Source organism: Ovis aries, chromosome 1, assembly GCF_016772045.2.
Source record: "Ovis aries strain OAR_USU_Benz2616 breed Rambouillet chromosome 1, ARS-UI_Ramb_v3.0, whole genome shotgun sequence".
Lineage (NCBI taxonomy): Eukaryota > Metazoa > Chordata > Mammalia > Artiodactyla > Bovidae > Ovis > Ovis aries.
The window spans coordinates 232,916,840-232,925,666 of record NC_056054.1 but is presented as its reverse complement, the minus strand read 5'-3'; positions in this window follow the sequence as shown (position 1 = coordinate 232,925,666).

The window sequence follows — 8,827 nt, the reverse complement described above, 5'->3', positions numbered from 1 at the left end:
AAAAAAAAACCCTTATTAAAGTCCCAGATGGGTACGATTCTGAAATAGACAGTAACTGTTTATTTAGCGCTATTCATCTATCTGCCTAGAGTCAGAGAGCTGATTCTTAGAAAAATAAGCCAAGTTGTGGTTTGCCTTTCAGGAGGGAACATTTTTTGCAATCAAGTCCTAGTTTTCTACTCATTTGTAGTCTACTATTTTGATTATGAGTTCCAAAAAAACTCTATAAAGGAAGCTTCTTTTAAATTACTCTGAATTATCAAGCAAGAGCTATTTTTTCTCATCTGATCAGCCAAACAGACTTGTTCCCAGAAGGTTGCTTGATATTGGATCTCAGGAAAGACTCAATTTTCTAAGAAATAGAAGGTTGTGACTGAATACAACCCTGCCATCAGTGACTGTAATTCCAAACTCCACCAGGTAGGAATTCAGGAAGACGTGTTTCAACAGCATGGTGATCTGGGGCAAATATTTGATACTGTTTCCATGGGACATTGAAAACCTTGCTGTCTTGTGTCTTATCCCATGGATGTTGAACCCAACAGCCATTCCCCCCTACCCCATTTTCTACACTGGCAGAGCCTGCTTCTCATGAGAAAGGCTGAAAACGTCAAATGCTTACTTTGTCAGGCTCACCTGCAGCTGTAGGAGGCCACGTGAGCCAATTCTGGTGTGGTACAATGGGAAGTCTGTTATAGAGAGATTTGTTTTCCTTGATTGAAATGAGAGGGGAATTGAGAGAGAGAGGCTCCACTCTGCCTGATAAAGAAGCAAGGAGATCTCACCTTTCTTTTCCTGCCTTTGGATATTGACGTGAGAGAATGTGACATTCTGGAGCTGCTCTAGTCATTTGTGACAAAGCAATGTCCCTGAAAAGCAGGGATGCCAAATTGGGAAGACAGGAAGTGCCAGAGTCTTCAATGATTGCCAAGTCTCTGAAACAACCATGACACTACCTACCTCCAGATTTTCTAATGGAGAGAAAAGTAAACCCTTAGGAGTACTGTTAGCTCTGGTTGCAAATGTCGTCTTCTCTACTTCTGGACCCCGGCAGCATGGCACTCTCCTCCACCAAAACATGGCTCTGTGACTTGAAATGATGTGTGACCGGAATGTCGTGCTTTGTGTTCAGTGATTGACTCCAGCCCCTCTTTCCTACAGTGGTAATCATGGCAACACGTACATTTGCAGAGCTGCCAAAGATTCAAGCGGCCTGGAATGATGAGCCAACGCCTAAAAACATCAGCTGCTGTGGACAGCTGCCTGAACCCTCAGCTGATTTTCCGTGTGTAAGAAATAAACTGTTGTGTAAAGCTACTGATGAACAATTGTTACTGCACTATAATAATAGACACAATCTTTATTCTTTTAGCCACCTGTATTTTGTATTTTGATATACTCGTACTTGTAGCTGAAAGTATCCTAACTGATACAACATATACAACAATTTGACCTGCAGACAACTCTTTCTGTAAAATGAGAGGATTGTACTGGTTGTGAAATGAATATTTACCATTTTCTCCTGCTCAGACTCTAGTCTCCACCTTCTAGTAACAACATCTCAATTTTGCTTAAGAAAACCACTCCAGCAGATGTATTCATTCCCTTCTCAGCACTTGCTTCTACTCACAGAAAGCTGCTCACTTCAAACTCCTATGACTCCTTGCCTGAAAATGTTGTCTAATTGTAATAACATGCTGGATACATGCAGAGGACAAGCCAGAATTAACCAAGAGTTAATGTTCTAAACTTTATTTTCTTGGGCTCCGAAATCACTGCAGATGGTGACTGTAGTCATGAAATTAAAGGACATTTGCTCCTTGGAAGGAAATCTATAACAAACCCTAGACCATGTATTAAAAAACAGAGATTGTCACTTTAACAACAAAGGTCCATATAGTCAAAGCTAGTAAAGTAATGCTCAAAATTCTCCAAGCCAAGCTTCAGTAACCCGTGAACTGTGAACTTCCAGATGTTCAAGCTGGTTTTAGAAAAGGCAGAGGAACCAGAGATCAAATTGCCAACATCTTCTGGATCATGGAAAAGGCAAGAGAGTTTCAGAAAAACATCTAATTTTGCTTTGTTGACTATGCCAAAGCCTTTGACTGTGTGGATCACAATAAACTGTGGAAAATTCTGAAAGAGATGGGAATACCAGACCACCTAACCTGCCTCTTGAGAAACCTCTATGCAGGTCAGGAAGCAACAGTTAGAACTGGACATGGAATAACAGACTGGTTCCAAATAGGAAAAGCAGTACATCAAGGCTGTATATTGTCACCCTGCTTATTTAACTTCTATGCAGAGTACATCATGAGAAATGCTGGGCTGGAGAAAGCACAAGCTGGAATCAAGATTGCCAGGAGAAATATCAATAACCTCAGATATGCAGATTTCACCACCCTTATAACAGAAAGTGAAGAAGAAGTAAAGAGCCTCTTAATGAAAGTGAAAGATAAGAGTGAAAAAGTTGGCTTAAAGCTCAACATTCAGAAAACTAAGAGCATGGCATCTGCTCCCATCACTTCATGACAAATAGATGGGGAAACAGTGGCTGACTTTAATTTTGGGAGCTCCAAAATCACTGCAGATGGTGATTGCAGCCATGAAATTAAAAGACACTTACTCCTTGGAAGGAAAGTTATGACCAAACTAGACAGCATATTCAAAAGCAGAGACATTACTTTGTCAACAAAGGTCCGTCTAGTCAAGGCTATGGTTTTTCTAGTAGTCATGTATGGGTGTGAGAGTTGGACTATAAAGAAAGCTAAGCACTGAAGAATTGATGCTTTTGAACTGTGGTGTTGGAGAATACTCTTGAGAGTCCCTTGGACCGCAAGGAGATCCAACCAGTCCATCCTAAAGGAGATAAGTCCTTGGTGTCCATTGGAAGGACTGATGTTGAAGCTGAAACTCCAGTACTTTGGCCACCTCATGCGAAGAGCTGACTCATTTGAAAAGACCCTGATGCTGGGAAAGATTGAGGGCAGGAAGAGAAGGGGACGACAGAGGATGAGATGGTTGGATGGCATCACTGACTCAATGGACATGGGTTTGGGTAGACTCCGGTTTGGGTTTGGACAGGGAGGCCTGGCATGCAGCAGTTCATGGGGTCACAAAGATTCAGACATGACTGAGCAACAGAACTGACTGATGGTTTTTCCAGTAGTCATGTATGGATGTGTGTTGGACCATAAAGAAAGCTGAGCACCAAAGAATTGATGTTTTTGACCTGTAGTACTAAAGAAGACTCTTGAGAGTCCCTGGGACAGCAAATGGACACGAGCTTGAGCAAGCTCCAGGAGATAGTGAAGGACAGGGAAGTCTGGCATGCTGACGTCCATGGGGTCACAAAGAGTTGGACACAACTGAGCAACTGAACAACAGCAACATAATGTCCCAGAGGCTTTCAACCAACCATGTAAAGAGAAATGATTGGAAAATATCCTAGCTTCCTCATCGTTCAGTTGAAATAACTCTGAAGTGTGTTCTAAACACTCTCACTGTGAGAGTAAATCTCAGTTGCCAAGCATGGAAACTGCTTTGATAACACATCTTTTATTGACTTCTTCCCCTTCCTTGCCTTTCTTCCCCACTCTTGAGTAAACCTCCTTGGAGGCAGCTCCCAAATGAAGTGCTTGCTCTTGAACTCTTCTCTCAGACTCTTTGGGAGCCCAAACAGACACTATCCCTCCCCATGTGCACCCAATCTTTCTGGGATCATCAGTATGGCCAACATCGCTCAGTCATGTCCGACTCTTTGCGACCCCATGGACTATAGCCTACTAGGCTCCTCTGTCCATGAGATCTTTCAGGCAATAGTACTAGAGTGGATTGCCATTTGGATCATCAGTAAAGGTGCATTACTTGCTCTGTCTTTTATATTTAAACCTGAATAGAATCACACAATAAGTACCTTCAAGAAGGCAGAGACTGTTCAAAAGGTCTACTCATTAGTCCCTTCTTTATAGATTCCTGCAGGCCTTCTGACAACTGTCTTTTTTGAGCCAATATCTCAGTTGTTTCCCCTGGTTCTATGAGTTAAGCCATAATCTTTCAATAGATTCATGTTGGATGAGCAGCTAGAATTGCATTCTGTGACCTTGCATTCAAAGAAATCAATGAACATGTATGATATGTTAGACTTCTTTTGGCTATAAAGATTTCATAGTAAAAATGAATGATTTATAAAAAATATAAGACCACTAAATGCTGTATGTTATTCATAACGTCAGATCATAGAAATCACTTTAAAATGTCAATGTTTTCATGTTTCTTCACATTTTGGGTTTCCCTGGTGGCTCAAAGGGTAAAGCGTCTGTCTGCAATGCTGGAGACCCGAGTTCGATCCCCAGGTTGGGTAGATCCCCTGGAGAAGGAAATGGCAACCCACTCCAGTATTCTTGTCTGGAAAATCCCATGGACTGAGGAGCCTGGTGGGCTACAGACCATTGGGTCACAAAGAGTTGGACACATCTGAGTGACTTCACTTTCACTTTCACTTCACATTTTACTTGAACTAGCATCTCTAGCTTGTGAGAAAGTCTTTCTAATATTTCAACACAATTTTCAAAATAGTTATTCATCTGGAAGAGGAAAATAACTTTGTAGGGAGAGGTCATTGTGGTTGTTGCTGTTTCATTTTTATCTGGGTGGCTATTAGGACTTCCAGGTGGCGAGAGTGGTAAAGAACCTGCCTGCCAATGTAGGAGACTTAAGAGACTCTGGTTGAATCCCTAGAGTGAGAATGTCCCCTGGAGGAGGGCATGGCAACCCACTCCATTGTTCTTGCCTGGAGAATCCCATGGACAAAGGATGGGCTACAGTCCTTAGGTTCACACAGAGTTGGACATGCCTGAGCAACTTAGCACACACGGGTGACTATTCAGTTCCCATTATAAGGAGAAGAACCTTTCAAGACATTTTTAAGAATAAAAAGTTCTTAAGCGGTTTCTATGTAAAGAAATCTATAATGCTAAAGTCATAGAGAAACCTTGTTTAATTACATTAATCTTACATACCTGAACATGAGAACTCACAGAGAAAAAGCATGTCTGAAAATATCATACAGACCAAAGCAGAGAACATTCTACAAAATAACTGGCCAGTACTCTTCAAAAGTGTCAAGGCCATGAAAGACGGACAAAGGCTTAGGAACGTCGCAGATGGGGGGAGACCAAGAAGACATGGCAACTGAATGCAATGTGAGATCACTAATTGGAATCTGGTCCCCAAAAAAGGTTATTTGTGGGATAGCTAATAAAATTTGAGTAAAACTATAGATTAGCTCATAGTATGCCATATCATTATTAACTTCCTGTTTCTGATCATTATACTACGGTTATGTAAGACGTTAACATTTTGGGAAGCTGGGTGAAGTATATGCAGGAATTCTTCATGGTATTTTTACAACAATTTTATAAGTCTTATCTAATCTCAAAATGAAAAATTCTAAACTAAGAAATAAGTTCAAAGATAATTTAAAGTGAATTATACAAACATGCATTGAAATAGCAACTGGAGAAAGAGAATATACTGAGGGAGTAATTGGAAAAAAAATCGGGATATTGATTAGGCTCTCTGAAATCATACTGTGTTCAAAACTCTCTGTGGTATCACTGTGAAAAGCAAAATGGAAATGAAACGATGTAAAAAAAATATCATGAACTAGCATGAGGAACAAGGCAAAATGACCACTTATTCAACACATGAATGGAAAGGAATTCAGAGTAGAGAAGTGATTGAAGAGGGGTTTGGAAGATTTAAGAAAAATGAGACTGGACACAAGTGAAGAATTTCGACATCTGAGTGATTTCCCTCCTTGACTATTTCTGTTTAGAAATTGTATATATTTATAGGCGAATATATTCTATTTCTTCTACTAAGCATGCATGTGTCTAATAAAGAGAAATTTCTCACTGTCTCTGTCAGTAGGAAAGAATGATATACACAACTGTGTATAAGTTAGAAAATTCTGCACCCCCCCAAAAAAAATGGATTCTACTTCAGGGAGAAAGAAACTGATCAACTCAGTGGTTACATAATAAGTGGAAAGATCAAACAGTATGCCATAAGGTAACAATCAGCATGATGATAATTATAGTACAGCAGCAAAAATCTGAACATTTATAAGATACCAACCACTATTAATCAAGGACTTTACATGTCAATTCACATAATCCTCACAACATATGAGATTAGTCTACTATTATTCCCATTTTACAGGAGAAGGCAATGGCACCCCACTCCAGTACTCTTGCCTGGAAAATCCCATGGACGAAGGACCCTGGTAGGCTGTAGTCCATGGGGTTGCTAAGAGTCAGACACGAGTGAGTGACTTCACTTTCACTTTTCACTTTCATGCATTGGAGAAGGAAATGGCAACCCACTCCAGTATTCTTGCCTGGAGAATCCCAGGGACGGGGGAGCCTGGTGGGCTGCCGTCTATGGGGCCACACAGAGTTGGACATGACTGAAGCGACTTAGCAGCAGCAGCATTCCCATTTTACAGATAATGGTAAAATGTTCATGGGGCAAAAATGAAATCTGAATGCAAGAAGTTTGGCCCAGAGATAAAGTTTTTAATCACAAACTTTTAACCACTGCTGTCAATTTGCAAAAGACTTGACTGAACAGACTGGTTTTCCCTTCTCCTGGGAGATGAAGCTTCTAATTTACAATACAATTTTATGCCTTAATGTGATCAGAGCTCAGGGTTGGAATCTTCCTGTCACCAGGAGGTGATGCACTAGGGCATGTGTGGCAAGATGAAGAGATGAGATGGGAGAAAGGGTGACAAGAAGGCTCAGACCATAGGATGTAAAGCCCAATACCCTCATCCCGGCACTGAGGCTCCCCGTAGTTCCGTACCAGCCAGGGCTCTTGAAGGGACCAGGGTGAACTCCTCCTGCCATACAGACACTGCCTTGTTGATCAGAAAATGATCTATGGGGTAGGATTTGAACTGGTGATGCCAGGCCTTGTCACACATACCTCTAGGCTCCAAATTGGCAGCTGGGAGGAGAGCCAGGAAAGGACAGTGGAAAAATGCTTCTAAGTGTGAATTTAGATTTGAAAAACATCCTCAGTCAGTTCACACATTCTGTGTTCAGACAATATGGACACCAACAGGACTCACTGAGGTTAATTAAATATGAAAAATGACACGATGAAACATTTGAGAAATATTTTTTTCTGGAAACAGAATTTGCAAATGAATTTAAAATAGGGTCAACTCAAAAGCCTGCAGAAGACATGGAGGTAGTGGATTATAATCGAGTAAAACAGAGCTGTTTCTTTTGAAGAGGCTTTATTTTCTTATTAAACACATAGACTATTCATCACTTCCTCACAGAAATACGCTCTCTCCAACTTTGCTTTTAAAACACACAGCTCTTTGGGGCTATCTTCTGCTTTCCTGGCTTTGATGGGGAGACAGTCCCTCTCCTGTGGGACTTTCAGTAATGTAAGCATGATGATAAATGCAGATTGACAAATCCTGATAGGGAGACAAGAGGCAGTGGGTGGGAGACTGCGAAGACGCACAGCGCATGCGCACTGATGAGCTCCAGCTCCAGCGGCCGGTAGCTGGTTTTTACCAAGGAGACTGTGAGTCCTGTGATTTCAGACTTGCCGAAAGTTTGTGAAAGACCAAAAACCTACATTTTTATGTGAAGTATCTTGACCGTCCAGTATGTGCTTAAAATTTTCAAACTAAGTACAGACTTCCTTCTTAAAACACTTTCTTCATCATCTCCATGACATTCTCCCAAGTTTCTTCCTCCTGTATTGGATGCTCCTCGTCTCCTTTTCTGGGTCCTCCTCTTTTCCCCATCATCTAAAATAAGGGTATCCTCGATCCCCTTCTCCGCTCTATCTACTTCCTCTACCTGGGCAACCTCACCCATCCCATGGCTTTCAGTCACCTGTGCCAGATTCCCAAACCCATACCCTGAGCTCTGCCTGTCACTCCAGACACTATCACCTTGACATCTCCATATAATAGGAATCTCAAATTAAAGTGGCCAAGAGGGAGCTCTCCCTTCACCCATGCATGCTTTCACCTTCCCATCTCAGGGGATGGAACACCCTGCACCAAGATGTTCAAAAACAGGAAAAAAAAAAAAAAAAGAAGAAGAAGAAGAAGAAGCATTTGCAACTCTATGTATCTATGTGTGGTACAATTTTATGCTTCACACACTTGTTCATGCTGTTCCCTCTTTTTAGGAGACTCTTTCAGCCCCTTCCTTGCCCTTTCTATCAGGAAAATTCCCATTTATCCTTCAAGAATCAGTTCCAGCATCATCACCCTCAAGCAGGCTGATCACATAATTTTCTGAGCCCAGTGCAAAATGAAAAAGTGGGCTATTCAGTCACTCATCACACATTTGGCCACCCCAAGCCAAGGAACTGGAGCCTCTGCACAGGACATATTTGGAACCCGAGGGTAAAAGAGTGGCCCCCATGAGCTGCCTAGACAAGAACACTATGGAACTGTCAACCCAGGCTGGGAACAAATGCCATCTTGCCCCAGACACAGTGGAGCACAAGCCCAGCCTTGACTCTCCTTCCTCCCATGCCTGGTCTCTGCTGGGGATGGAGGGTGACAGCAGTGTGCAGCCCTCTCCCTGCCAGGCCCACTGCTCCCTAGCTCCACCAGCCGAAGGCAGGCTGCTGAGAATCCCTCCCGGGGAGACAGGGAGGCAGCAGGTAGGACTGCACTGAGCTGGGGCTCCAAGCCCTGGGCATGTGCCCCACTGTCCTTCATACAAAACACAAATATCAAATATAAAGCTACAGGATTAAGAATTTCATACAGCATTAAACC